The sequence below is a fragment of the Diabrotica undecimpunctata genome, chromosome 6 (assembly GCF_040954645.1).
Source record: "Diabrotica undecimpunctata isolate CICGRU chromosome 6, icDiaUnde3, whole genome shotgun sequence".
Classification (NCBI taxonomy): domain Eukaryota; kingdom Metazoa; phylum Arthropoda; class Insecta; order Coleoptera; family Chrysomelidae; genus Diabrotica; species Diabrotica undecimpunctata.
The window spans coordinates 34639134-34653034 of record NC_092808.1 but is presented as its reverse complement, the minus strand read 5'-3'; the positions used below and the strand labels follow the sequence as shown (position 1 = coordinate 34653034).

Genomic DNA, 13901 nt, shown 5'->3' with positions numbered 1-13901 from the left:
AAAAATTAAAAATACTTTATTTTGCTGTTTATTTTGTAAACAGAACAATTTTTAAAAACTGAAATGTTTTAGCCGCGCAATAACATTTATAATTATTAATTCGTGTAGAGTTGGAATTACCCTATAGTCGTCTATACTGTGCTTTAAACGTTAGAATCAGTTTGGTTGTATATTGCAAGCGGGTTTGCCATATTTCTCCCATTCTATGAATTATCATAAATAAATCCTCCATTCGTATTCCACACCAGTTACAGTCTGTCCCAAACCCTTCTTTCAGTGCGTCACTAATTTTGACGTCATAAAGGATTTTAAGAATGTCGAGAATTATTGCATGACATTTTAGTTCAATTTGACAGTTGCAGGATCGTAATCTCTCTTTTTCTAATTGAAAATAATTTAATAATTTTAATATTAGTCTTTGTTCTTTCTCGATATGCCTCGGCATATTTAAAATTTTTTTATGAAAATAAATATAAAATTAAATTTTCACTGTAAAATGTCTGATAATACTATCCTGGAATGACAATTATCATTTTATCAGTTGACATTGTGAAAGTACTGTCACGATCGAGACAATCTGCGTCAAATTATATTTATGCGCATCATTGATTGGATATCTATTTAGCGTATTCTAAACTCCAACCAATTATACATCCGTAAGTAGAATTAGCTTTACGATAAATAATTTTTTAAGTTGCATGTATAATAATCACAGACTCACGTTTTTTTCTGTCACTTCTAGCTTAATGTGTTAGAGAGAATTCGATCAACTATGACGCACTGAAAGAAGGGTTTGGGACGAACTATAACAGCAATAATCCTCTATAAGTACCTGCCTAATATGTACTTTCATTTGCTTCTTTTTCTCAGCGACCACCAAACTTAATAATTTTCTGACAGTACTGAATAATTATTTTTTCTTTCAATTCACTCGTGAACGGTCAACAACAAAATATTTTAATAAAAAACATTTATAGTGTTGAAGTTTTAGACTATTTTATGTTAGGCCATTTTGAAAACAATAATTCAAGATGTAAAAATCTTAACCATACAAAAACAATTTTATTAAACCCTTACGAGGTTAAATTATTGTTGTGAAAATTGACTAATAATATAATAGACCAACACGTTAACACTATAAATGTTTTTTATTTATACGTAGCTAATATAAAAATTTGTACGGAAGTTGTTTGTTGCATTTGTTTTATAATACAGGGTGTTTAAAAAAAAGGTAACCCCGTCTCTAGGGTAGGTAAAAAACTGAAAAATAATTGGGGTTTGCTTAGTAAAAAATTTTTGTAACGCCATCCGTTTTCAAGATAAAGGGCGTTGAAGAAAAAAAAATGTTACGCATTTTTTACGATTTTGCCGAAACTACTGGCAACATTGTAATGAAATTTTATACTAATATGTTTTGGAAGCTGATACATCCCATGAATTTGTTTTTATATCTGATTCTCATAGAGGGCGCTAGTTACACGGATCGTACTAAGTATTAGTCAACATAACTTTTTTAAGAGTATAGTTAATAATCAAAATTTCAAGTAAACTTAAACATCATTCAATTTTACACCAAAAAGGTACTCTTGGTAAAACTCGATACTGTGTACCGTTTTCGGACAATTTTGATTTGAAAATTATGAAATAATAATTGATGCTGGTATAAAATAGTTAGTAATTAAACAAAACTCACAAGAAGAAAATTCAATTAATGACTAAGAACATAAAATAAAATTCAATTACAGTAGGTGTTCAAAATGCCCTCCGTTTTCGCGAATACACAAGTCTATTTTTTTTTCTAAAGATTCCATTAACCTTCTAAACGGTAGGGGATCAGCTATGATGTCATTAAATTGACATTGAATGCTTTCTTAAAATTCTTGGCGTGAATTTACCTCTGTAGCATAGACTTTTTCCTTAATATACGACCAAACTGCGTAGTCCAAAGGGTTAAAATCGCATGACCGAGGAGGCCAATGAATCGGAGCTTCTGCACCTCTACCAATCCATCGATTCGGAAAATGATTACTCAACCAATTACGACACCTTCTATCAAAGTGTGGTGGAGCTCCATCGTGCATAAAAAATAAAGATCTTCGCTCGTTTAGCGTTAAATCTTCTAATATCTCGAATAAGGAATTGTTTAAAAAATCAAGATACATATCACCATTTAAATTTCCGGGTAGAATATGATAACGTATTAATTTGTTACCTAAAGTTGCTGCCCAAACATTAACTTTAAATGAGTGTTGGTAATGTGATACCCTTTTGACTCGTGGATTCTCATCACACCAGTAGTGTGCATTATGGGAGTTAAACATACCTTGTCGCGTAAAGGTGGCCTCGTCCGTAAAAAGAATACATTTTAAAAAATTTGGATTGTGGGCTGTCCTTTGTTGCAATGTTTCACAAAAATCCACTCTAACCGGTAGATCATCTGGCAAGAGCTCTTGGACTTGTCTGTAATGATAAGGATGTAATTGCTGTTCTTTCAGTATCCGCCAAGTACTTGAAGAAAAAGTATTTGTTTGTCTTGCTATATTCCTTACGCTAACTGTTGGATCTTGCTCAAGTAAATTTAAAATATTATTTTTTTTATTAATTGTTCTTGTTGCTCTTGGTCTACCAGAATTTATTTTATTTGGTCTCACATTCCCAGTTTCTCGACAACGTCGTTCAACGGCTCTAAATGTTTTTTTACTTGGTAAGTTTCTTCTAGAAAACTTTTCTGCCTAACGTGTCACAGCTACACTAGAACATCCTAAACATTCGCCTAAGGTTAATAACATGTTAGTGTATTCAACATTTGAGTACATTTTGATTTGATTTTACAAATAACAAGGTTTCAAAACTCTAATTATTGTTGATTTATCGTCATAACAATCAATAAATGTCAGATTTCCATGGCACACTTGGAGAAAATAGAGGTATACCTATTAGAACTTTATCATTACTACCAGCATCAATTATTACTTCATAATTTTCAAATCAAAATATTCCGAAAACGGTACACAGTATCGAGTTTTACCAAGAGTACCTTTTTCGTGTAAAATTGAATGATGTTTAAGTTTACTTGAAATTTTGATTAATAATTATACTCTTAAAAAAGTTATATTGACTAATACTTAGTACGATCCGTGTAACTAGCGCCCTCTATGAGAATCAGATATAAAAACAAATTCATGGGATGTATCAGCTTCCTAAACATATTCGTATAAAATTTCATTACAATGTTGCCAGTAGTTTCGGCAAAATCGTAAAAAATGCGTAAATTTTTTTTTTCTTTAACGCCCTGTATCTTGAAAACGGATGGCGTTACAAAAATTTTTTACTAAGCAAACCCCAATTATTTTTCAGTTTTTTACCTACCCTAGAGACGGGGTTACCTTTTTTTGAAACACCCTGTATAATGGGGAAATAGGAACTATTTTTAATAAATTAAGGATAAAACGAGGACCACGAGCTGCAGGAGCTTTTAAGCCTGTAATTAGGCCAGAACAAATGCATCTCTATGCGATTTTATAGACGTGTCTACCCATTCTTTTGATATGCTGTGGCCTACGTTTACCCATAACTCATTTAAATAGACGATATCGTAGCCTTCTTCGCGATATTGACGAATAAGTCGTAGGTAACGACGACACCATGAAACTATCTCCTGTTTCTCAATTAATATAGACTTTCTACAGCGTTTTTTAAATTTAAAAAACTCGATATTGCACAACATCGATATCAAGCTTCTTTAAAAATTGAGCAAATTCTCCACAGCGGTAACCGTAGCCAAAACAGAGCTGATTGTCGGTGGTCTATTTTCCCAAAAGAACTGGTGCACTATGCTTCGAATCACTCTTTTCTGTCTCATCGTATTTATTTTCACGAGATGATAGAATTTTACCGATTTCAGGTTTTTTCTTGGTTGTTGAAGACCAGCAGATGATCCTAGCGCACTCTGTAAATACTCTTTTCAGAAACACCACTTATTTGGGACATTCTGCTGTGATCTTTCCAGATGTCCTGCCCATCTTAGTCTTCCTATTTTTATAAAGGATACTACGTCTTTACCACCACATATATGTTTATATCTGTGATATATCTCGTAGTTGTACCTCCTTCTCCAAACACCATTTTTACAGATGCCACCGAATATTCTTCTCAGGATCCTTCGTTCAAATATAAGCAGGAGATTTTCATCTGCCTTGGAAATGGTCCTTGTCTCCGACCAATATGTCAACACTGGTTCTATAAGGGTTTTGTATATGGTTATTTTTTGTTTTTGGCTTAAGTTTCTGCTTCTCATATGTCTACTCAGTCCAAAATAGCATTTGTTTGCTAGGCTTACCCTTCGCTTGATTTCTTCCGTCATGGCCTTCTCCTTGGTGATCAGGGAGCCTAAGTATGTGAATTTGTCCACCACTTCAAAGGTAGAGTTATCAACTGTGAATTGGTGACCGGCTCTATTGTTGGGTGTTGATTCCATTATCTTAGTTTTCTCATCATTTACTTGCAAGAACATATTTTTTGAGGCATTTGACAAGGTGGTATACATTTCTTCTAGCTTGCGTGTTGTGCGGACAACTAGGTTAACATCTTCTGCATATGCCAAAATTTGGGATGATTTTTTGATGTGATTGTTCGCCCTGTATTTCGACTTTGGAAACAACTTGTTTTCACGTTCTCCACTTCTCCTCGAACTATAAGATCAAAGATTACTTTCATGGCAGCTGTTACGTTATGTTGCATATGTTATCATTACACATTATTCATTTTTATGTATACACAAGCTAGTCTTTGAAGCTTCGAGAGATTATTTCTCGTGTTCCTTAGATGGGCTCTACTTCTCTGGACTGTAACCAAAATTAAGCTTTGATAGGGGAGAAAGGAGACCCAGAAGCTAGGTACAATTGTGAGTAACATGAAAATTAACCCAACAGAAAGAATTTAGGATAAATAAAGAATTCCACGTCTAAAGTCGTTCACCATGCAATGACCATATGGTGTACCGGCACTCGGGTGTTTTGAAGAACACAGCGGCGAGCTTAGAGGGGCGTGTGTCTTTAGATCGCTAAAGTCTGCGTTGAAGTCAGAAAAAGAGTAAAAAAGAGAATCGTACAAACTGAAAGAAAGTAGGGGGTTGGAAACAAGGCGAGGAGATCTATATTTAAAAGTGAACCTGCTGGATGTGGATGAGATAAGATGGTTCTAAATTCCTTGTTCACAAAAACTAACAGATGAATCGAACGAAAAGTACCATAACATTTTTTTAAATATATATATAATGTGCATATTGTCTATTTTTTTAAGGTATTTAAAAAATTAACAATAGTAAATCAGATTTAATATAGTTGGAGAAAAATTAAACTAAACGTCAAACTTATACTTGTTTGTATTCCGGTAATACTATCCTAATGTTTTTGTTTGTTTTCCTACGATCTACAATGATGTTTCTAACAAATTGGCTTAGCTGTCCTGATTGGGAGTGATAACATGATGGATACGGCTACAGATCGATCATACGTTGTCATTTTCCGTTCGATACGTACTCGAACGTTCGATAAGTTTAACAGTTAAAAAGTCTTGAACACTCAATTTATTAGAACTGTCTAAAATTTCAGCATCAGTTTGTTTAATATTTCTTCTTGTATACTTTATAATATATAAGCACTTGTATATCCAGCGCCGGTTTAGCATATAATATAAAACAAAAGTTATAAGCAAAAGTATCAGAAACTGGATTTAAGTATGCGATGTCGCTTTACCAATGACACCTCTTCATATATCCCTAATTTTTTTTCAAAATACAATTGGTTTTACATTTTTAATACGAATAATTGCCAAATATTGGAAGCTTAATGGGGTAGAATGAAATTATTTAAGAATAAGGCATGTAGGTAGTGTAATAATCAGCACTTTTCCCGAAATTAAATGACCTTTATGTCATACTAGTTCATTATTGTGCTTCTATTGCTTAATTATTTACTACAGAATAGTATACTTTATGCCAGTGCGGGTATAAAGTGCACTTTATGTCCCGCACAGGCATAAAGACAAAAAAATTTGATAACTTTTTAATATACTAAGTGACATAGAAATCCGAACATCCAGTTTAAATGATTTTCTTTTAATAAAATTTTGTATAAGTACTCCAATGCGCCTAGGCATGCTTCTGATCAGGTGGTCAATGTCCTCTTGTGGTATCTCATTCCAGGCAACCACCAACTCCTCTCGAAGTGCTTGAAGAGTCTGAGGAGGACGTTGCAAATTGAGCAATCTCCTACCCATCATATCCCACACGTGCTCAATTGGGGATAAGTAGGGAGATCTTGGTGGCCATGCTAACAATGTGACATCATTATGTTGAAAGAAGTCCATTGTGACTCTTGCAACATGTGGTCGGGCATTATCTTGTTGGAAAGTTTGATTTGCCAGGGTGTCAAGATAGGGTAAAAGGTGGGGTTCTAGAACTTTTTGGATATAACGCTGCGCGTTAATGTTACCTCTGATGAAGATTAAAGGTGACCTGGAACCATAAGCTATAGCACCCCAAACCATAACTCCAACAGTGTGATGAACATGTCTTTCAACAAAAAACTGTGGACTCGTCACTAAAGACAATACTGTTCCATTCCTGATTCCAGAGTGACTGTTCTCTGCACCACTGAAGGCGATTACGGCGGTGTTCTGGAGTTAAAGGGAGGACCCAGTGTGGTCGGTATGAAAACAGGCCAAAACTTCTCATTCGTCGGTAAACACTTCGCATGCCAATAGGTCTTCCTTGTTCTGCAAACCATTCATTTGCAATGGAGCTGGTAGTGGAGAAACGGTTTCTTAAGGCCAATAATCTTAGGAGGCAATCTTCGCGGTCTGTTATTCTAAGGCGGAGTCCAGTGCCTCTTGCTCTTTGCGTACGGCCTTCTTGAAGCCATGCCTGACAACACCTAACCACGGTGTCTACATTTCTTTGCACTCTAACTGCAACTTTCCATTATATGACCCCTATCAAACTCACTAAGTTGACGAAATCGTACAGCTCTCCGTACTCTAGGCATCGTAACCAATCGTAAAGAATGTCAAGAACCACAATCCGCCAAATTTGGATCTTTACTGCGGCTGAAATATTCATTTTTAGATTGGTAGTGAATTTAAAAACAAAAAGTATAAAAACCGGAATCTCCAACTGATAAGGCTAAAAACTTTATCACTTGTTTTTTTTTCAGTAAGATAAATAAATTACACCAAATTTTATTGAAATAAAATCATTTAAACTGGGTGTTTGGGTTTCTATGTCAGTTAGTATAACATTATCCAGATTTAGCCTTATTGCTCACATTCCCTCTAAGGGGAAAATTCATTGATCCCAGATACCTACGGTATCAAAAGGATTGAACTCTAGTGGGACTCTTTCTGTGTTATCGAGCCCTAGGTGACTTGGTATGCTGGAGTATAAATGAGATCTAGTCAATTATGTGCCACTGGGTTTTAACCATTATAATCTTCACTTATAAATAGCCCAGTGTGGTTATGCAAAAATCATCGATTTAACGGCAAAATTTTTCGCAGATATCTGAAGCTTTTAAGACATAGGTGGGGGTTACTAGATGACGAATAGATGAAAAATTACTCGTATTTTCACCTTGCGTTTTTTTTTAAACAATAATTTATGGTCACAATTTGATTTTTTGTCTTAGGGAAGTTTTTCCCTTATATTTTACATAAATAATATTTATATCATTTTTTTTTATATCAAGAATATCTTTATTTTTCCGTTTTTTAAATTAAAACTGATAAACAATTTACGGAGATATTTGCAAAAAAGCATTTTTTTGCACTAGTTTATAAATTTTATTAATTTTTTTATTAACAAAATAAAATGTTATTAATCCATTTTGACATCGAGGACTTACCATCTTTTAAATTTGTGCAAAATTCCCCCCCCTAATTTGTTTATCCCTAAGGCTAAATATTTAAACTATTAAACTTGCTCTATTAATGACGCTAGACACATTTAGCAAATTTCCTAGGATTTTTTAAGACTTAAACTATCTCAGAAGTTAAATGCATATTGCATTTTCATCGAAATTATTTACAAAATAAACGTTTGAAAAAGGGGTATGTTTTTTACATATAAACAATTTTAATAACTTCTACAAAAATTTACATTATTGCGGCTTCCATTGCAGTTAAAAGATTATTTTTTTAATCTGGGGTAGCTCGTCGAAATATGAATAACTACATAGTTTTCACTGGCCGGGAAATATGGGAAACCTCGGAAAAATTGAGTCCATTTGAAATTCACCGTAAAAACTTACTTTTTTTTAATTTGGCTGGAATAGTCTATCGCAATTTTAATAATGATAACATAATTTTAACTCCCCTGGAAATCTCGGAAAATTCCGGAAATTCAACATATATTTTTTTTCATTTTATATCAATGATGTAATAATACTTACATATTTGTAGCTGCAACGGAAGTCGAGATAATGTAAATTTTTCCTACGTGTTCCAATTTGAAGTTCCGATCTCGAAAAAAAAACGGAGCTAAAACAGTTATTCTCTACTTTCCTATGTCGATATTTCGAAAGTACCTTCGTTTCGAAGGACTGTAAGTTTCCAAAAATTGGATGAATTTTATTCGTATGTTTGGACAAATTTCCGCGGGCAGATGAATAAAAATTACTAAGTTATTGGGAAGAACCGCGTTGAGAATTGAAAACTCGACGTTTCGACACCCATTTTGGAGCCATTATCAAGAGTGATACGGTTCCGTTCGAGTTCGGGGTCTCAATCTGCCTACTCCCCTCACTCGTGACGTACCAGTATCGTGTTCTGTATAAATACAAGAACCGTCAAACGGCACTGAGGTCTCATTCTGCCTACTCCTCATTGTCGAGTGCCTAGATTTTTGTTTGTGTTTGCGCTGCTTTCTTGGGTGGGAATTATTTCATACATTTGTATGTAGTAATACAATGTTGAAACGATTCAATATATTAAAGTTTTTTGAATACAGGATCATAAGCAGGAACACTGAAATCCCATCTCATAACTAGATATTCAGTCTTAAACACAAACAATCATTTTTATGGCGCCATATAAAAAGTTTAATTTCATTTTAACAGTTGAAAAGTTACTGATTGTTATTGTGAGCAACTTACTAGAAATCTTACACAAAGTTTTGTTTTGTTTGTTGCAGAGAGAAGTTGGTGTGTATAGACTTGAATGGGTAAGAGTTTTGACAATTTTTGTAGTTTTATGAAAAATTTGCAATTAAAGAATTATTTGTTTCTTTTTTCCTTGTATCATTTTTTGTTTGTAAGATGTGTAATAAAAAAATCAAGTCCTAAATAAAATAAACTTTATTGTATATAAAAAAATGTACATATAAAATAAAAAGTATAGTTAGTATTTTAATATCCACCATACGATAATGAAATAATTTTAAAAGTGGGATTAAAAAAATATTTTATTACACTAAACCTACTACTTTTAGTAGTAGGTTTAAAGAATTAGAAATGAAGAAGTAAAAACTTAAATGAATTAAAAAAAGAAAAATTAAAAGTCATAAATATCATTCGATTAGTAACAACAAAAGAAAAGAATTTGTTATCGCCTGGTACATCTATTTATAAATATAGGTACAGAGATCAACAGCTTGCTCAGTTTTTTAGGTTGGAGGGGGATTTGGTCTATTGTCATGATATTGGTAGTCTAATGAATGAGTTTGTTATTGAGTATAATAAGGATGATTGGAGGCTTTTTATAGACTCTTCAAAAACAAGTGTAAAACCTGTACTCTTACACTCTTATACAATGAGAACTCTTATGCTTCATTTCCTGTTGCTCATTCAGTCCATAAGAAATAGAAATAAAAATCTTGACACAATTCTACAGAAAATCAGCTATTCAGCTCACAATTGGATGATCTATGGAGATTTAAAAGTTTTTTGCTTGCTACTTGGTCAACAAAATGGATTTACAAAGCTTCCATGTTTTATTTTTTGAATGGGACAGTAGAGCAAGAGATAAATATTGGTTCACAAAACAATGGCCGATAAGAAATGTTTTAACACTTGGCGAGAACATTTTGTACAAAATTTTAGTAGATCCAAAAAAAGATCCTCCTCTCACTGTCAAGGCCCTGCGTAAAGATAGAGAATGTTTCTAGTACTTGGGTGGAAAGTTTCACCATCTATCAAAAGCCAAATTGAAAGATGATTTTATTGTACCACATATTCGTAAAATGATGTTCGACTTCACCTTTGAGACCAAGATGACTATTAAGGAAAAAGAAGATTGGATTGCATTTAAAAAAGTTGTAACCAAGTTTTTAGGTAATGTGAAAGACCCTAACTACGAGCTTATAGCAGCTAATTTATTTGATAAATTTAAAGATTTGAGTGGACAAGGATGTGTGCTTTCCCCTTTACTTTTAATATGTATTCAGAAGAATTGTTTAAAGAGGCATTAGAAAACGTAAATAAAGGCGTATTTATTAACGGAGCACTTCTGAATAATCTTAGATACGCAGATGACACAATACTCCTTGCGGACAGCAGAAAATGACTACAGTTCTTGGTTGATCGCATTACCCAATACTGCGAAAGGTATGGAATGGCACTGAATACAAATAAAACAAAAATCATGATGGTAAGCAAGAACAAGATTGAGAAAGACAGTGTTTATGCTAAAGGAAAACTTTTAGGCAGGGTGCACAGATATCAGTACTTAGGTTGCGAACTAAATGAAGAATGGGATAGAAGTACGGAAATAAAACGGCGTATTGAGATAGCTAGAAGTGCTTTTAATAAGATGAAAGCAATATTATGCAATGGAAAACTCAACATCGAAATTAGAACTAGGGTATTGAGATGCTACGTGTTCTCTGTCCTGTTGTATGGAGTTGAGGCCTGGACAATTACAGAGGCGACAGAGAAAAAACTCATTAACTTTGAAATGTGGTGTTATCGAAGAATGTGGAAAACGAGATACTAAGAAACGAGAAATACGAATTGATGCGGTTGGTCATACAAGGGAAGGTGGAAGGCAAAAGAGGACCAGGGAGAAGACGCACGTCCTGGTTGAAGAATCTGAGACAATGGAGTGGGAAAACGTCAATAGAACAGCGCAACAATAGAGAGCAAGAAGAAAGATTTGGGATGTCTAATGAGCCACAAAATCCACTTTTTACATAACCATCTTGAATTTTTCCCTGAAAATCTGGGTGATGTCAGTGAAGAACAAGGCGAACAATTCTACCTCGATATCACGGTGATGGAAAAACGATATCAGGGACATTGGAACACCAACATGATGGGTGATTACTGTTAGTCATTTCATTGGGAACAACAGAGTGTCTCGGGTAGGAGAAAAAGCTACTTGAGAAGTTTTACAGAAAAAAGAGAAAGAAAATACAAAAGCATTGACTCCTGAAATGATTGTACAGACCTATGCTCTTAAACGATAAGAATTAGATAAAAGGTATTATTCTAATAGTATATCATTTTAATATATTTCGGTAATTTGTCTGTTTCAAATTATTATGACGTCGAATAAACCAGTGGCATATTGTGGGAAAACTGTGGGTGATACGAAAAGTCTAATTCAGAATTTAAAAAAATATCTAGTAGGTACTTTAAAATGTTTTATATGTCTGAATAATTCTCATTACTTATTAAAGCAATTGGACATCATACAAAATACCGCATTAAAGCTTGCACTTGGAGCCTACAGGACCAATCCTGTAGAAAGTCTGCATGTAGAAGCTGATGAACCACCTCTTTCAATTAGAAGACAGAGACTAAGTCTACAATATGCAGCTAAAATTGGAGCAAACTCTAAATAACCCTGCTTAGTCCTACACATTTTCTGATAATTAATTTTTGAACAAAGACCCTTTCTTTCTGCATCATTTAGTAAAAGAATCACAGGTTTCAATTTTCCGAAAGTTATTTCCAATGAAATAAACTACCTTCCTCCTTGGACGATAAAACTCCCCAAATGTAATATAAATCTTCTACTGTATCCTAAATCTAATACTTCATCACATATAATTCTACAACGGTTTCAAGCGATTAAAGACAAGTACAAAAGATATTAGAAAATATATACAGATGCGTCAAAAACTTCTGAAATGGAAACGGTAGGTGTAGCTTTCGTTGACGAAACAATTAAACATCAGTTCCAGCTACCTACGGAGTACTCCATATATTTCGCCGAATTGTATGCCATATCTAAAGCCCTACAACATATATCAAACCAGCCCAAATTGGAAGCAGTCATTTTCACCGATTCTTTAAGCGCAGTACAAGGAATATTAAGGGTTTACCCAAACCACTCAATAATATGCCAAATTAAAATTGATCTAGAAGAACTTTACAGTAAGAATAAAAGGGTAGAATTTGTTTGGATTCCATCTCATGTAGGCATAATAGGTAATGAAAAAGCTGATCGGGAAGCTAAAGAAGCCTGCTATATAGAAGCTGAATAGACCAGATAAAAAGCTCCTAGAAATTCCTCATTCCGACATTCAAAACACCATCAAAGAATTTTCAATGAGAATATGGCTCGAAAGATGGAAAAAACTTACACTACAACGCATCAACCCAAATTTGTCACCAAAAGGGATAATGTCACAAAAACGACGAGATCAAGTCATGCAACACCGCTTGAGAATAGGACATACCAGTTTAACCCACCAGTACCTAATGAAGAAAGAACAACAAAAACTGTGCTATGTTTGTGATATTCCTCTGACATTCGAACACATTATGGTTAGTTGCTCACTCTATCACCTGGAACGACTTCAAAGTGTTTTACCAAGTGATCTGAAAAGTGCTGTGAACTATAGTAAATGTGTCTAAGTGACTAAGTTTCTAAACCTAACTTAATTGTACAATCTAATATAAAAATAGACTTAAGTTCTCAATTGTAATTAGTTGTTATAAGCAAACGTCTGATTGTATGTAAACTCTTCCCCGCCAATAACCTTTCATGGTTGACGCGGTTTACTTAATAAAAAAAAATTCTCATTACGAATGAGAGAGACACAATTAAATTATTAGAAGATCAGTAAACAAAATATTGTGTTTAATTTGTATTTTAAACATGATTTCTGAGGTGGAAATCGAAACGTATTTTTATCTAAAATTGTGGTTTATTTCCATTAAATTTAATGGTAAATAGTATTTATTAATTATTGCTTAAGAAAATATTTAAAAGTTACGACTAAATGCATCTTCTGGTTTTAATTATGTCTATAAACTATGCGTGGTATTATTGGGAATGAAAACCTTTGAGAATGGTAATAATGCTCTGTTATTTTAGTTGAAACGTTTTATGCACTAATTGCCTTTAAATACACCTTTATTCCTCGCGAATTTGAGATGCAGCTATATATTACAGTGTCTAGTTCTTAGTCACTGGTTCTTTGTCACCGATTATAATAGATGTTATAAGAACAATGTTTTTACAGCATCCCTTAGGGGAAAGATTAACAATGAAACCTTCACCGATACTTGCCATACTCACGCTAAAAGATAGGGTGATAATAAAGGAAGCTTAAGCTCTTTAATTATTAAAGGCGAAAGGGTTAATTATTGTTCGCGCCATTAATAGAGGAAACAGATTTGTTCGCTTCGGAAAGTGATCCAAGGGAGTCTTTTTTGGAGGTTATAATGGTGATTGAAGGTTGGACGTAAGGAATTTTTCTCTAATAGACTTTATGTTTTACCTATTTTGTTAACGATTTATGAATTTTTTTTTCTGAATCAAAGAGGATGCGCCAAAAAGTAACAAAACAAAACAAGAGCTGAGGTAAATAGGTCAGGAAATGAAGCTGAAAAAATGACAAAACCTCGCAATTTTTTCGTTTAACATCGACTTGTACAAAAATTTTGGGATAAGTATCA

General features: G+C 33.7%; 1 long non-coding RNA gene across 1 annotated transcript in view; it reads left to right on the top strand.

Annotated features, from left to right (window-relative positions):
- Window positions 1–9214, top strand: part of LOC140443383 (uncharacterized) — a 249051-nt gene extending 239837 nt beyond the window's left edge. The window contains exon 4 of the long non-coding RNA XR_011951201.1: window positions 9188–9214. This is a non-coding gene — a long non-coding RNA (uncharacterized lncRNA). The remainder of the gene's footprint in view (window positions 1–9187) is intronic.
- Window positions 9215–13901: the final 4687 nt, after the last annotated feature.